The 15,000-nt window shown below is 42.0% G+C and overlaps 1 non-coding gene across 1 annotated transcript in view; it reads left to right on the top strand.

The window, feature by feature from the left end:
• trnar-ccu (transfer RNA arginine (anticodon CCU)) overlaps nt 1-54 on the top strand; it is a 73-nt gene extending 19 nt beyond the window's left edge. The window contains exon 1 of the tRNA in view: nt 1-54. This exon is cut by the window's left edge and continues 19 nt beyond it. This is a non-coding gene — a tRNA (tRNA-Arg).
• The last annotated feature ends 14,946 nt before the right edge of the window (nt 55-15,000 follow it).

The raw sequence follows: 15,000 nt of genomic DNA, 5'->3' as shown, positions 1-15,000 counted from the left end.
TAAGGCACTGGCCTCCTAAGCCAGGGATTGTGGGTTCAAGTCCCAGCTGGGGTGTACTGCTAGCAGAGTGGCGCAGCGGAAGCATGCTGGGCTCATAACCCAGAGGTCGACGGATCGAAACCATCCTCTGCTAAAGATGAAGACACCCAACAATCTTTGAGGTTTCATTTTCAGACACTAGGCAGCAAAAGGAGGCCAAGCTCTTTTGCTAGGATGTTCTCTCTCACATCAGTGAAAAGATAAGTCTAACCAATGCTATCTTTACATGAGGGGGCACCCAGATTTGAACTGGGGACCTCTTTTGATCTGCAGTCATTTTTGAGCAAAACTTTTGACTTTCTCCAATCTTCTCTGTACTCACACCCTGAGCAGAGGAGACTCATATTTAGACAGCGCTGGTCTTACTTTCAAGACATCTCATGCCAAAGCCAAGATCTGATGGTTTCACTTTCAATACATTCAAGTGAAAACATATATGGGTTTTGGACAGTGGAAATCTACAACTCTAATGACATATATGACATTATGGGGACATCGGATGCATGAAAAATGTTTTTTTCTTAGCATAAAAATAACGTTATTCCAAAGAGTAACCAGTCTTTGGCCATCCTATCTGTAATATATTTCACATCAGTGAAACATCATGTTTGTGCCAAAATAACAAACATTTATTGATGCATCCAATGTCTCATTGATCTCATATCTGTCTTTAGAGTTGTAAAATTTCAAGTGTCCAAAACCCACATATTTTTTGACTGGAATTTATTGGAAGTGGGATGGTCAGGTCTCAGCTTTGGAACAACATAGGAGGATTTGACAAGCACACCTGCCTATGTCTGAGTCTCCCTTACGCAGGGTATGAGTTTGGAGAGGATTGGAGAAAGTCAAAAATTTCACCCAAAAATTTTCCAAAGGTGACCGGTGAATGCAATGGCAATCTAGGCAAGGAGAATATATGGAGTTTTTTTCTGAGCCCCAGTGGCCTAATGGATAAGGCACTGGCCTCCTAAGCCAGGGATTGTGGCTTCGAGCCCCATCTTGGGTGTACTGCTAGCAGAGTGGCGTAGCGGAAGCGTGCTGGGCCCATAACCCAGAGGTCGATGGATCGAAACCATCCTCTGCTAAAGATGAAGACACCCAACAATCTTTGAGGTTTCATTTTCAGACACTAGGCAGCAAAAGGAGGCCAAGCTCTTTTGCTAGGATGTTCTCTCTCACATCAGTGAAAAGATAAGTCTAACCAATGCTATCTTTACATGAGGGGGCACCCAGATTTGAACTGGGGACCTCTTTTGATCTGCAGTCATTTTTGAGCAAAACTTTTGACTTTCTCCAATCTTCTCTGTACTCACACCCTGAGCAGAGGAGACTCATATTTAGACAGCGCTGGTCTTACTTTCAAGACATCTCATGCCAAAGCCAAGATCTGATGGTTTCACTTTCAATACATTCAAGTGAAAACATATATGGGTTTTGGACAGTGGAAATCTACAACTCTAATGACATATATGACATTATGGGGACATCGGATGCATGAAAAATGTTTTTTTCTTAGCATAAAAATAACGTTATTCCAAAGAGTAACCAGTCTTTGGCCATCCTATCTGTAATATATTTCACATCAGTGAAACATCATGTTTGTGCCAAAATAACAAACATTTATTGATGCATCCCATGTCTCCTTGATCTCATATCTGTCTTTAGAGTTGTAAAATTTCAAGTGTCCAAAACCCACATATTTTTTGACTGTAATATATTGGAAGTGGGATGGTCAGGTCTCAGCTTTGGAACAACATAGGAGGATTTGACAAGCACACCTGCCTATGTCTGAGTCTCCCTTACGCAGGGTATGAGTTTGGAGAGGATTGGAGAAAGTCAAAAATTTCACCCAAAAATTTTCCAAAGGTGACCGGTGAATGCAAAGGCAATCTAGGCAAGGAGAATATATGGAGTTTTTTTCTGAGCCCCAGTGGCCTAATGGATAAGCCACTGGCCTCCTAAGCCAGGGATTGTGGCTTCGAGTCCCATCTTGGGTGTACTGCTAGCAGAGTGGCGCAGCGGAAGCGTGCTGGGCCCATAACCCAGAGGTCGATGGATCGAAACCATCCTCTGCTAAAGATGAAGACACCCAACAATCTTTGAGGTTTCATTTTCAGACACTAGGCAGCAAAAGGAGGCCAAGCTCTTTTGCTAGGATGTTCTCTCTCACATCAGTGAAAAGATAAGTCTAACCAATGCTATCTTTACATGAGGGGGCACCCAGATTTGAACTGGGGACCTCTTTTGATCTGCAGTCATTTTTGAGCAAAACTTTTGACTTTCTCCAATCTTCTCTGTACTCACACCCTGAGCAGAGGAGACTCATATTTAGACAGCGCTGGTCTTACTTTCAAGACATCTCATGCCAAAGCCAAGATCTGATGGTTTCACTTTCAATACATTCAAGTGAAAACATATATGGGTTTTGGACAGTGGAAATCTACAACTCTAATGACATATATGACATTATGGGGACATCGGATGCATGAAAAATGTTTTTTTCTTAGCATAAAAATAACGTTATTCCAAAGAGTAACCAGTCTTTGGCCATCCTATCTGTAATATATTTCACATCAGTGAAACATCATGTTTGTGCCAAAATAACAAACATTTATTGATGCATCCCATGTCTCCTTGATCTCATATCTGTCTTTAGAGTTGTAAAATTTCAAGTGTCCAAAACCCACATATTTTTTGACTGTAATATATTGGAAGTGGGATGGTCAGGTCTCAGCTTTGGAACAACATAGGAGGATTTGACAAGCACACCTGCCTATGTCTGAGTCTCCCTTACGCAGGGTATGAGTTTGGAGAGGATTGGAGAAAGTCAAAAATTTCACCCAAAAATTTTCCAAAGGTGACCGGTGAATGCAAAGGCAATCTAGGCAAGGAGAATATATGGAGTTTTTTTCTGAGCCCCAGTGGCCTAATGGATAAGGCACTGGCCTCCTAAGCCAGGGATTGTGGCTTCGAGTCCCATCTTGGGTGTACTGCTAGCAGAGTGGCGCAGCGGAAGCGTGCTGGGCCCATAACCCAGAGGTCGATGGATCGAAACCATCCTCTGCTAAAGATGAAGACACCCAACAATCTTTGAGGTTTCATTTTCAGGCAAAAGGAGGCCAAGCTCTTTTGCTAGGATGTTCTCTCTCACATCAGTGAAAAGATAAGTCTAACCAATGCTATCTTTACATGAGGGGGCACCCAGATTTGAACTGGGGACCTCTTTTGATCTGCAGTCATTTTTGAGCAAAACTTTTGACTTTCTCCAATCTTCTCTGTACTCACACCCTGAGCAGAGGAGACTCATATTTAGACAGCGCTGGTCTTACTTTCAAGACATCTCATGCCAAAGCCAAGATCTGATGGTTTCACTTTCAATACATTCAAGTGAAAACATATATGGGTTTTGGACAGTGGAAATCTACAACTCTAATGACATATATGACATTATGGGGACATCGGATGCATGAAAAATGTTTTTTTCTTAGCATAAAAATAACGTTATTCCAAAGAGTAACCAGTCTTTGGCCATCCTATCTGTAATATATTTCACATCAGTGAAACATCATGTTTGTGCCAAAATAACAAACATTTATTGATGCATCCCATGTCTCCTTGATCTCATATCTGTCTTTAGAGTTGTAAAATTTCAAGTGTCCAAAACCCACATATTTTTTGACTGTAATATATTGGAAGTGGGATGGTCAGGTCTCAGCTTTGGAACAACATAGGAGGATTTGACAAGCACACCTGCCTATGTCTGAGTCTCCCTTACGCAGGGTATGAGTTTGGAGAGGATTGGAGAAAGTCAAAAATTTCACCCAAAAATTTTCCAAAGGTGACCGGTGAATGCAAAGGCAAGCTAGGCAAGGAGAATATATGGAGTTTTTTTCTGAGCCCCAGTGGCCTAATGGATAAGGCACTGGCCTCCTAAGCCAGGGATTGTGGCTTCGAGTCCCATCTTGGGTCTACTGCTAGCAGAGTGGCGCAGCGGAAGCGTGCTGGGCCCATAACCCAGAGGTCGATGGATCGAAACCATCCTCTGCTAAAGATGAAGACACCCAACAATCTTTGAGGTTTCATTTTCAGACACTAGGCAGCAAAAGGAGGCCAAGCTCTTTTGCTAGGATGTTCTCTCTCACATCAGTGAAAAGATAAGTCTAACCAATGCTATCTTTACATGAGGGGGCACCCAGATTTGAACTGGGGACCTCTTTTGATCTGCAGTCATTTTTGAGCAAAACTTTTGACTTTCTCCAATCTTCTCTGTACTCACACACTGAGCAGAGGAGACTCATATTTAGACAGCGCTGGTCTTACTTTCAAGACATCTCATGCAAAAGCCAAGATCTGATGGTTTCACTTTCAATACATTCAAGTGAAAACATATATGGGTTTTGGACAGTGGAAATCTACAACTCTAATGACATATATGACATTATGGGGACATCGGATGCATGAAAAATGTTTTTTTCTTAGCATAAAAATAACGTTATTCCAAAGAGTAACCAGTCTTTGGCCATCCTATCTGTAATATATTTCACATCAGTGAAACATCATGTTTGTGCCAAAATAACAAACATTTATTGATGCATCCCATGTCTCCTTGATCTCATATCTGTCTTTAGAGTTGTAAAATTTCAAGTGTCCAAAACCCACATATTTTTTGACTGTAATATATTGGAAGTGGGATGGTCAGGTCTCAGCTTTGGAACAACATAGGAGGATTTGACAAGCACACCTGCCTATGTCTGAGTCTCCCTTACGCAGGGTATGAGTTTGGAGAGGATTGGAGAAAGTCAAAAATTTCACCCAAAAATTTTCCAAAGGTGACCGGTGAATGCAAAGGCAAGCTAGGCAAGGAGAATATATGGAGTTTTTTTCTGAGCCCCAGTGGCCTAATGGATAAGGCACTGGCCTCCTAAGCCAGGGATTGTGGCTTCGAGTCCCATCTTGGATGTACTGCTAGCAGAGTGGCGCAGCGGAAGCGTGCTGGGCCCATAACCCAGAGGTCGATGGATCGAAACCATCCTCTGCTAACGATGAAGACACCCAACAATCTTTGAGGTTTCATTTTCAGGCAAAAGGAGGCCAAGCTCTTTTGCTAGGATGTTCTCTCTCACATCAGTGAAAAGATAAGTCTAACCAATGCTATCTTTACATGAGGGGGCACCCAGATTTGAACTGGGGACCTCTTTGATCTGCAGTCATTTTTGAGCAAAACTTTTGACTTTCTCCAATCTTCTCTGTACTCACACCCTGAGCAGAGGAGACTCATATTTAGACAGCGCTGGTCTTACTTTCAAGACATCTCATGCCAAAGCCAAGATCTGATGGTTTCACTTTCAATACATTCAAGTGAAAACATATATGGGTTTTGGACAGTGGAAATCTACAACTCTAATGACATATATGACATTATGGGGACATCGGATGCATGAAAAATGTTTTTTTCTTAGCATAAAAATAACGTTATTCCAAAGAGTAACCAGTCTTTGGCCATCCTATCTGTAATATATTTCACATCAGTGAAACATCATGTTTGTGCCAAAATAACAAACATTTATTGATGCATCCCATGTCTCCTTGATCTCATATCTGTCTTTAGAGTTGTAAAATTTCAAGTGTCCAAAACCCACATATTTTTTGACTGTAATATATTGGAAGTGGGATGGTCAGGTCTCAGCTTTGGAACAACATAGGAGGATTTGACAAGCACACCTGCCTATGTCTGAGTCTCCCTTACGCAGGGTATGAGTTTGGAGAGGATTGGAGAAAGTCAAAAATTTCACCCAAAAATTTTCCAAAGGTGACCGGTGAATGCAAAGGCAAGCTAGGCAAGGAGAATATATGGAGTTTTTTTCTGAGCCCCAGTGGCCTAATGGATAAGGCACTGGCCTCCTAAGCCAGGGATTGTGGCTTCGAGTCCCATCTTGGATGTACTGCTAGCAGAGTGGCGCAGCGGAAGCGTGCTGGGCCCATAACCCAGAGATCGATGGATCGAAACCATCCTCTGCTAACGATGAAGACACCCAACAATCTTTGAGGTTTCATTTTCAGACACTAGGCAGCAAAAGGAGGCCAAGCTCTTTTGCTAGGATGTTCTCTCTCACATCAGTGAAAAGATAAGTCTAACCAATGCTATCTTTACATGAGGGGGCACCCAGATTTGAACTGGGGACCTCTTTTGATCTGCAGTCATTTTTGAGCAAAACTTTTGACTTTCTCCAATCTTCTCTGTACTCACACCCTGAGCAGAGGAGACTCATATTTAGACAGCGCTGGTCTTACTTTCAAGACATCTCATGCCAAAGCCAAGATCTGATGGTTTCACTTTCAATACATTCAAGTGAAAACATATATGGGTTTTGGACAGTGGAAATCTACAACTCTAATGACATATATGACATTATGGGGACATCGGATGCATGAAAAATGTTTTTTTCTTAGCATAAAAATAACGTTATTCCAAAGAGTAACCAGTCTTTGGCCATCCTATCTGTAATATATTTCACATCAGTGAAACATCATGTTTGTGCCAAAATAACAAACATTTATTGATGCATCCCATGTCTCCTTGATCTCATATCTGTCTTTAGAGTTGTAAAATTTCAAGTGTCCAAAACCCACATATTTTTTGACTGTAATATATTGGAAGTGGGATGGTCAGGTCTCAGCTTTGGAACAACATAGGAGGATTTGACAAGCACACCTGCCTATGTCTGAGTCTCCCTTACGCAGGGTATGAGTTTGGAGAGGATTGGAGAAAGTCAAAAATTTCACCCAAAAATTTTCCAAAGGTGACCGGTGAATGCAAAGGCAAGCTAGGCAAGGAGAATATATGGAGTTTTTTTCTGAGCCCCAGTGGCCTAATGGATAAGGCACTGGCCTCCTAAGCCAGGGATTGTGGCTTCGAGTCCCATCTTGGGTGTACTGCTAGCAGAGTGGCGCAGCGGAAGCGTGCTGGGCCCATAACCCAGAGGTCGATGGATCGAAACCATCCTCTGCTAACGATGAAGACACCCAACAATCTTTGAGGTTTCATTTTCAGGCAAAAGGAGGCCAAGCTCTTTTGCTAGGATGTTCTCTCTCACATCAGTGAAAAGATAAGTCTAACCAATGCTATCTTTACATGAGGGGGCACCCAGATTTGAACTGGGGACCTCTTTTGATCTGCAGTCATTTTTGAGCAAAACTTTTGACTTTCTCCAATCTTCTCTGTACTCACACCCTGAGCAGAGGAGACTCATATTTAGACAGCGCTGGTCTTACTTTCAAGACATCTCATGCCAAAGCCAAGATCTGATGGTTTCACTTTCAATACATTCAAGTGAAAACATATATGGGTTTTGGACAGTGGAAATCTACAACTCTAATGACATATATGACATTATGGGGACATCGGATGCATGAAAAATGTTTTTTTCTTAGCATAAAAATAACGTTATTCCAAAGAGTAACCAGTCTTTGGCCATCCTATCTGTAATATATTTCACATCAGTGAAACATCATGTTTGTGCCAAAATAACAAACATTTATTGATGCATCCCATGTCTCCTTGATCTCATATCTGTCTTTAGAGTTGTAAAATTTCAAGTGTCCAAAACCCACATATTTTTTGACTGTAATATATTGGAAGTGGGATGGTCAGGTCTCAGCTTTGGAACAACATAGGAGGATTTGACAAGCACACCTGCCTATGTCTGAGTCTCCCTTACGCAGGGTATGAGTTTGGAGAGGATTGGAGAAAGTCAAAAATTTCACCCAAAAATTTTCCAAAGGTGACCGGTGAATGCAAAGGCAAGCTAGGCAAGGAGAATATATGGAGTTTTTTTCTGAGCCCCAGTGGCCTAATGGATAAGGCACTGGCCTCCTAAGCCAGGGATTGTGGCTTCGAGTCCCATCTTGGGTGTACTGCTAGCAGAGTGGCGCAGCGGAAGCGTGCTGGGCCCATAACCCAGAGGTCGATGGATCGAAACCATCCTCTGCTAAAGATGAAGACACCCAACAATCTTTGAGGTTTCATTTTCAGACACTAGGCAGCAAAAGGAGGCCAAGCTCTTTTGCTAGGATGTTCTCTCTCACATCAGTGAAAAGATAAGTCTAACCAATGCTATCTTTACATGAGGGGGCACCCAGATTTGAACTGGGGACCTCTTTTGATCTGCAGTCATTTTTGAGCAAAACTTTTGACTTTCTCCAATCTTCTCTGTACTCACACCCTGAGCAGAGGAGACTCATATTTAGACAGCGCTGGTCTTACTTTCAAGACATCTCATGCCAAAGCCAAGATCTGATGGTTTCACTTTCAATACATTCAAGTGAAAACATATATGGGTTTTGGACAGTGGAAATCTACAACTCTAATGACACATATGACATTATGGGGACATCGGATGCATGAAAAATGTTTTTTTCTTAGCATAAAAATAACGTTATTCCAAAGAGTAACCAGTCTTTGGCCATCCTATCTGTAATATATTTCACATCAGTGAAACATCATGTTTGTGCCAAAATAACAAACATTTATTGATGCATCCCATGTCTCCTTGATCTCATATCTGTCTTTAGAGTTGTAAAATTTCAAGTGTCCAAAACCCACATATTTTTTGACTGTAATATATTGGAAGTGGGATGGTCAGGTCTCAGCTTTGGAACAACATAGGAGGATTTGACAAGCACACCTGCCTATGTCTGAGTCTCCCTTACGCAGGGTATGAGTTTGGAGAGGATTTGAGAAAGTCAAAAATTTCACCCAAAAATTTTCCAAAGGTGACCGGTGAATGCAAAGGCAATCTAGGCAAGGAGAATATATGGAGTTTTTTTCTGAGCCCCAGTGGCCTAATGGATAAGGCACTGGCCTCCTAAGCCAGGGATTGTGGCTTCGAGTCCCATCTTGGGTGTACTGCTAGCAGAGTGGCGCAGCGGAAGCGTGCTGGGCCCATAATCCAGAGGTCGATGGATCGAAACCATCCTCTGCTAAAGATGAAGACACCCAACAATCTTTGAGGTTTCATTTTCAGACACTAGGCAGCAAAAGGAGGCCAAGCTTTTTTGCTAGGATGTTCTCTCTCACATCAGTGAAAAGATAAGTCTAACCAATGCTATCTTTACATGAGGGGGCACCCAGATTTGAACTGGGGACCTCTTTTGATCTGCAGTCATTTTTGAGCAAAACTTTTGACTTTCTCCAATCTTCTCTGTACTCACACCATGAGCAGAGGAGACTCATATTTAGACAGCGCTGGTCTTACTTTCAAGACATCTCATGCCAAAGCCAAGATCTGATGGTTTCACTTTCAATACATTCAAGTGAAAACATATATGGGTTTTGGACAGTGGAAATCTACAACTCTAATGACATATATGACATTATGGGGACATCGGATGCATGAAAAATGTTTTTTTCTTAGCATAAAAATAACGTTATTCCAAAGAGTAACCAGTCTTTGGCCATCCTATCTGTAATATATTTCACATCAGTGAAACATCATGTTTGTGCCAAAATAACAAACATTTATTGATGCATCCCATGTCTCCTTGATCTCATATCTGTCTTTAGAGTTGTAAAATTTCAAGTGTCCAAAACCCACATATTTTTTGACTGTAATATATTGGAAGTGGGATGGTCAGGTCTCAGCTTTGGAACAACATAGGAGGATTTGACAAGCACACCTGCCTATGTCTGAGTCTCCCTTACGCAGGGTATGAGTTTGGAGAGGATTGGAGAAAGTCAAAAATTTCACCCAAAAATTTTCCAAAGGTGACCGGTGAATGCAAAGGCAATCTAGGCAAGGAGAATATATGGAGTTTTTTTCTGAGCCCCAGTGGCCTAATGGATAAGGCACTGGCCTCCTAAGCCAGGGATTGTGGCTTCGAGTCCCATCTTGGGTGTACTGCTAGCAGAGTGGCGCAGCGGAAGCGTGCTGGGCCCATAATCCAGAGGTCGATGGATCGAAACCATCCTCTGCTAAAGATGAAGACACCCAACAATCTTTGAGGTTTCATTTTCAGACACTAGGCAGCAAAAGGAGGCCAAGCTCTTTTGCTAGGATGTTCTCTCTCACATCAGTGAAAAGATAAGTCTAACCAATGCTATCTTTACATGAGGGGGCACCCAGATTTGAACTGGGGACCTCTTTTGATCTGCAGTCATTTTTGAGCAAAACTTTTGACTTTCTCCAATCTTCTCTGTACTCACACCCTGAGCAGAGGAGACTCATATGCCAAGATCTGATGGTTTCACTTTCAATACATTCAAGTGAAAACATATATGGGTTTTGGACAGTGGAAATCTACAACTCTAATGACATATATGACATTATGGGGACATCGGATGCATGAAAAATGTTTTTTTCTTAGCATAAAAATAACGTTATTCCAAAGAGTAACCAGTCTTTGGCCATCCTATCTGTAATATATTTCACATCAGTGAAACATCATGTTTGTGCCAAAATAACAAACATTTATTGATGCATCCCATGTCTCCTTGATCTCATATCTGTCTTTAGAGTTGTAAAATTTCAAGTGTCCAAAACCCACATATTTTTTGACTGTAATATATTGGAAGTGGGATGGTCAGGTCTCAGCTTTGGAACAACATAGGAGGATTTGACAAGCACACCTGCCTATGTCTGAGTCTCCCTTACGCAGGGTATGAGTTTGGAGAGGATTGGAGAAAGTCAAAAATTTCACCCAAAAATTTTCCAAAGGTGACCGGTGAATGCAAAGGCAATCTAGGCAAGGAGAATATATGGAGTTTTTTTCTGAGCCCCAGTGGCCTAATGGATAAGGCACTGGCCTCCTAAGCCAGGGATTGTGGCTTCGAGTCCCATCTTGGGTGTACTGCTAGCAGAGTGGCGCAGCGGAAGCGTGCTGGGCCCATAACCCAGAGGTCGAGGATCGAAACCATCCTCTGCTAAAGATGAAGACACCCAACAATCTTTGAGGTTTCATTTTCAGACACTAGGCAGCAAAAGGAGGCCAAGCTCTTTTGCTAGGATGTTCTCTCTCACATCAGTGAAAAGATAAGTCTAACCAATGCTATCTTTACATGAGGGGGCACCCAGATTTGAACTGGGGACCTCTTTTGATCTGCAGTCATTTTTGAGCAAAACTTTTGACTTTCTCCAATCTTCTCTGTACTCACACCCTGAGCAGAGGAGACTCATATTTAGACAGCGCTGGTCTTACTTTCAAGACATCTCATGCCAAAGCCAAGATCTGATGGTTTCACTTTCAATACATTCAAGTGAAAACATATATGGGTTTTGGACAGTGGAAATCTACAACTCTAATGACATATATGACATTATGGGGACATCGGATGCATGAAAAATGTTTTTTTCTTAGCATAAAAATAACGTTATTCCAAAGAGTAACCAGTCTTTGGCCATCCTATCTGTAATATATTTCACATCAGTGAAACATCATGTTTGTGCCAAAATAACAAACATTTATTGATGCATCCCATGTCTCCTTGATCTCATATCTGTCTTTAGAGTTGTAAAATTTCAAGTGTCCAAAACCCACATATTTTTTGACTGTAATATATTGGAAGTGGGATGGTCAGGTCTCAGCTTTGGAACAACATAGGAGGATTTGACAAGCACACCTGCCTATGTCTGAGTCTCCCTTACGCAGGGTATGAGTTTGGAGAGGATTGGAGAAAGTCAAAAATTTCACCCAAAAATTTTCCAAAGGTGACCGGTGAATGCAAAGGCAAGCTAGGCAAGGAGAATATATGGAGTTTTTTTCTGAGCCCCAGTGGCCTAATGGATAAGGCATTGGCCTCCTAAGCCAGGGATTGTGGCTTCGAGTCCCATCTTGGGTGTACTGCTAGCAGAGTGGCGCAGCGGAAGCGTGCTGGGCCCATAACCCAGAGGTCGATGGATCGAAACCAACCTCTGCTAAAGATGAAGACACCCAGCAATCTTTGAGGTTTCATTTTCAGGCAAAAGGAGGCCAAGCTCTTTTGCTAGGATGTTCTCTCTCACATCAGTGAAAAGATAAGTCTAACCAATGCTATCTTTACATGAGGGGGCACCCAGATTTGAACTGGGGACCTCTTTTGATCTGCAGTCATTTTTGAGCAAAACTTTTGACTTTCTCCAATCTTCTCTGTACTCACACCCTGAGCAGAGGAGACTCATATTTAGACAGCGCTGGTCTTACTTTCAAGACATCTCATGCCAAAGCCAAGATCTGATGGTTTCACTTTCAATACATTCAAGTGAAAACATATATGGGTTTTGGACAGTGGAAATCTACAACTCTAATGACATATATGACATTATGGGGACATCGGATGCATGAAAAATGTTTTTTTCTTAGCATAAAAATAACGTTATTCCAAAGAGTAACCAGTCTTTGGCCATCCTATCTGTAATATATTTCACATCAGTGAAACATCATGTTTGTGCCAAAATAACAAACATTTATTGATGCATCCCATGTCTCCTTGATCTCATATCTGTCTTTAGAGTTGTAAAATTTCAAGTGTCCAAAACCCACATATTTTTTGACTGTAATATATTGGAAGTGGGATGGTCAGGTCTCAGCTTTGGAACAACATAGGAGGATTTGACAAGCACACCTGCCTATGTCTGAGTCTCCCTTACGCAGGGTATGAGTTTGGAGAGGATTGGAGAAAGTCAAAAATTTCACCCAAAAATTTTCCAAAGGTGACCGGTGAATGCAAAGGCAAGCTAGGCAAGGAGAATATATGGAGTTTTTTTCTGAGCCCCAGTGGCCTAATGGATAAGGCACTGGCCTCCTAAGCCAGGGATTGTGGCTTCGAGTCCCATCTTGGGTGTACTGCTAGCAGAGTGGCGCAGCGGAAGCGTGCTGGGCCCATAACCCAGAGGTCGATGGATCGAAACCATCCTCTGCTAAAGATGAAGACACCCAACAATCTTTGAGGTTTCATTTTCAGGCAAAAGGAGGCCAAGCTCTTTTGCTAGGATGTTCTCTCTCACATCAGTGAAAAGATAAGTCTAACCAATGCTATCTTTACATGAGGGGGCACCCAGATTTGAACTGGGGACCTCTTTTGATCTGCAGTCATTTTTGAGCAAAACTTTTGACTTTCTCCAATCTTCTCTGTACTCACACCCTGAGCAGAGGAGACTCATATTTAGACAGCGCTGGTCTTACTTTCAAGACATCTCATGCCAAAGCCAAGATCTGATGGTTTCACTTTCAATACATTCAAGTGAAAACATATATGGGTTTTGGACAGTGGAAATCTACAACTCTAATGACATATATGACATTATGGGGACATCGGATGCATGAAAAATGTTTTTTTCTTAGCATAAAAATAACGTTATTCCAAAGAGTAACCAGTCTTTGGCCATCCTATCTGTAATATATTTCACATCAGTGAAACATCATGTTTGTGCCAAAATAACAAACATTTATTGATGCATCCCATGTCTCCTTGATCTCATATCTGTCTTTAGAGTTGTAAAATTTCAAGTGTCCAAAACCCACATATTTTTTGACTGTAATATATTGGAAGTGGGATGGTCAGGTCTCAGCTTTGGAACAACATAGGAGGATTTGACAAGCACACCTGCCTATGTCTGAGTCTCCCTTACGCAGGGTATGAGTTTGGAGAGGATTGGAGAAAGTCAAAAATTTCACCCAAAAATTTTCCAAAGGTGACCGGTGAATGCAAAGGCAAGCTAGGCAAGGAGAATATATGGAGTTTTTTTCTGAGCCCCAGTGGCCTAATGGATAAGGCACTGGCCTCCTAAGCCAGGGATTGTGGCTTCGAGTCCCATCTTGGGTGTACTGCTAGCAGAGTGGCGCAGCGGAAGCGTGCTGGGCCCATAACCCAGAGGTCGATGGATCGAAACCATCCTCTGCTAAAGATGAAGACACCCAACAATCTTTGAGGTTTCATTTTCAGACACTAGGCAGCAAAAGGAGGCCAAGCTCTTTTGCTAGGATGTTCTCTCTCACATCAGTGAAAAGATAAGTCTAACCAATGCTATCTTTACATGAGGGGGCACCCAGATTTGAACTGGGGACCTCTTTTGATCTGCAGTCATTTTTGAGCAAAACTTTTGACTTTCTCCAATCTTCTCTGTACTCACACCCTGAGCAGAGGAGACTCATATTTAGACAGCGCTGGTCTTACTTTCAAGACATCTCATGCCAAAGCCAAGATCTGATGGTTTCACTTTCAATACATTCAAGTGAAAACATATATGGGTTTTGGACAGTGGAAATCTACAACTCTAATGACATATATGACATTATGGGGACATCGGATGCATGAAAAATGTTTTTTTCTTAGCATAAAAATAACGTTATTCCAAAGAGTAACCAGTCTTTGGCCATCCTATCTGTAATATATTTCACATCAGTGAAACATCATGTTTGTGCCAAAATAACAAACATTTATTGATGCATCCCATGTCTCCTTGATCTCATATCTGTCTTTAGAGTTGTAAAATTTCAAGTGTCCAAAACCCACATATTTTTTGACTGTAATATATTGGAAGTGGGATGGTCAGGTCTCAGCTTTGGAACAACATAGGAGGATTTGACAAGCACACCTGCCTATGTCTGAGTCTCCCTTACGCAGGGTATGAGTTTGGAGAGGATTGGAGAAAGTCAAAAATTTCACCCAAAAATTTTCCAAAGGTGACCGGTGAATGCAAAGGCAAGCTAGGCAAGGAGAATATATGGAGTTTTTTTCTGAGCCCCAGTGGCCTAATGGATAAGGCACTGGCCTCCTAAGCCAGGGATTGTGGCTTCGAGTCCCATCTTGGATGTACTGCTAGCAGAGTGGCGCAGCGGAAGCGTGCTGGGCCCATAACCCAGAGGTCGATGGATCGAAACCATCCTCTGCTAAAGATGAAGACACCCAACAATCTTTGAGGTTTCATTTTCAGACACTAGGCAGCAAAAGGAGGCCAAGCTCTTTTGCTAGGATGTTCTCTCTCACAT

This window comes from Hoplias malabaricus, chromosome 1 (genome assembly GCF_029633855.1).
Source record: "Hoplias malabaricus isolate fHopMal1 chromosome 1, fHopMal1.hap1, whole genome shotgun sequence".
NCBI classification, from domain to species: domain Eukaryota; kingdom Metazoa; phylum Chordata; class Actinopteri; order Characiformes; family Erythrinidae; genus Hoplias; species Hoplias malabaricus.
Note: the sequence above shows the minus strand (reverse complement) of the source record. Positions and strands in the feature narration are given on the sequence as shown.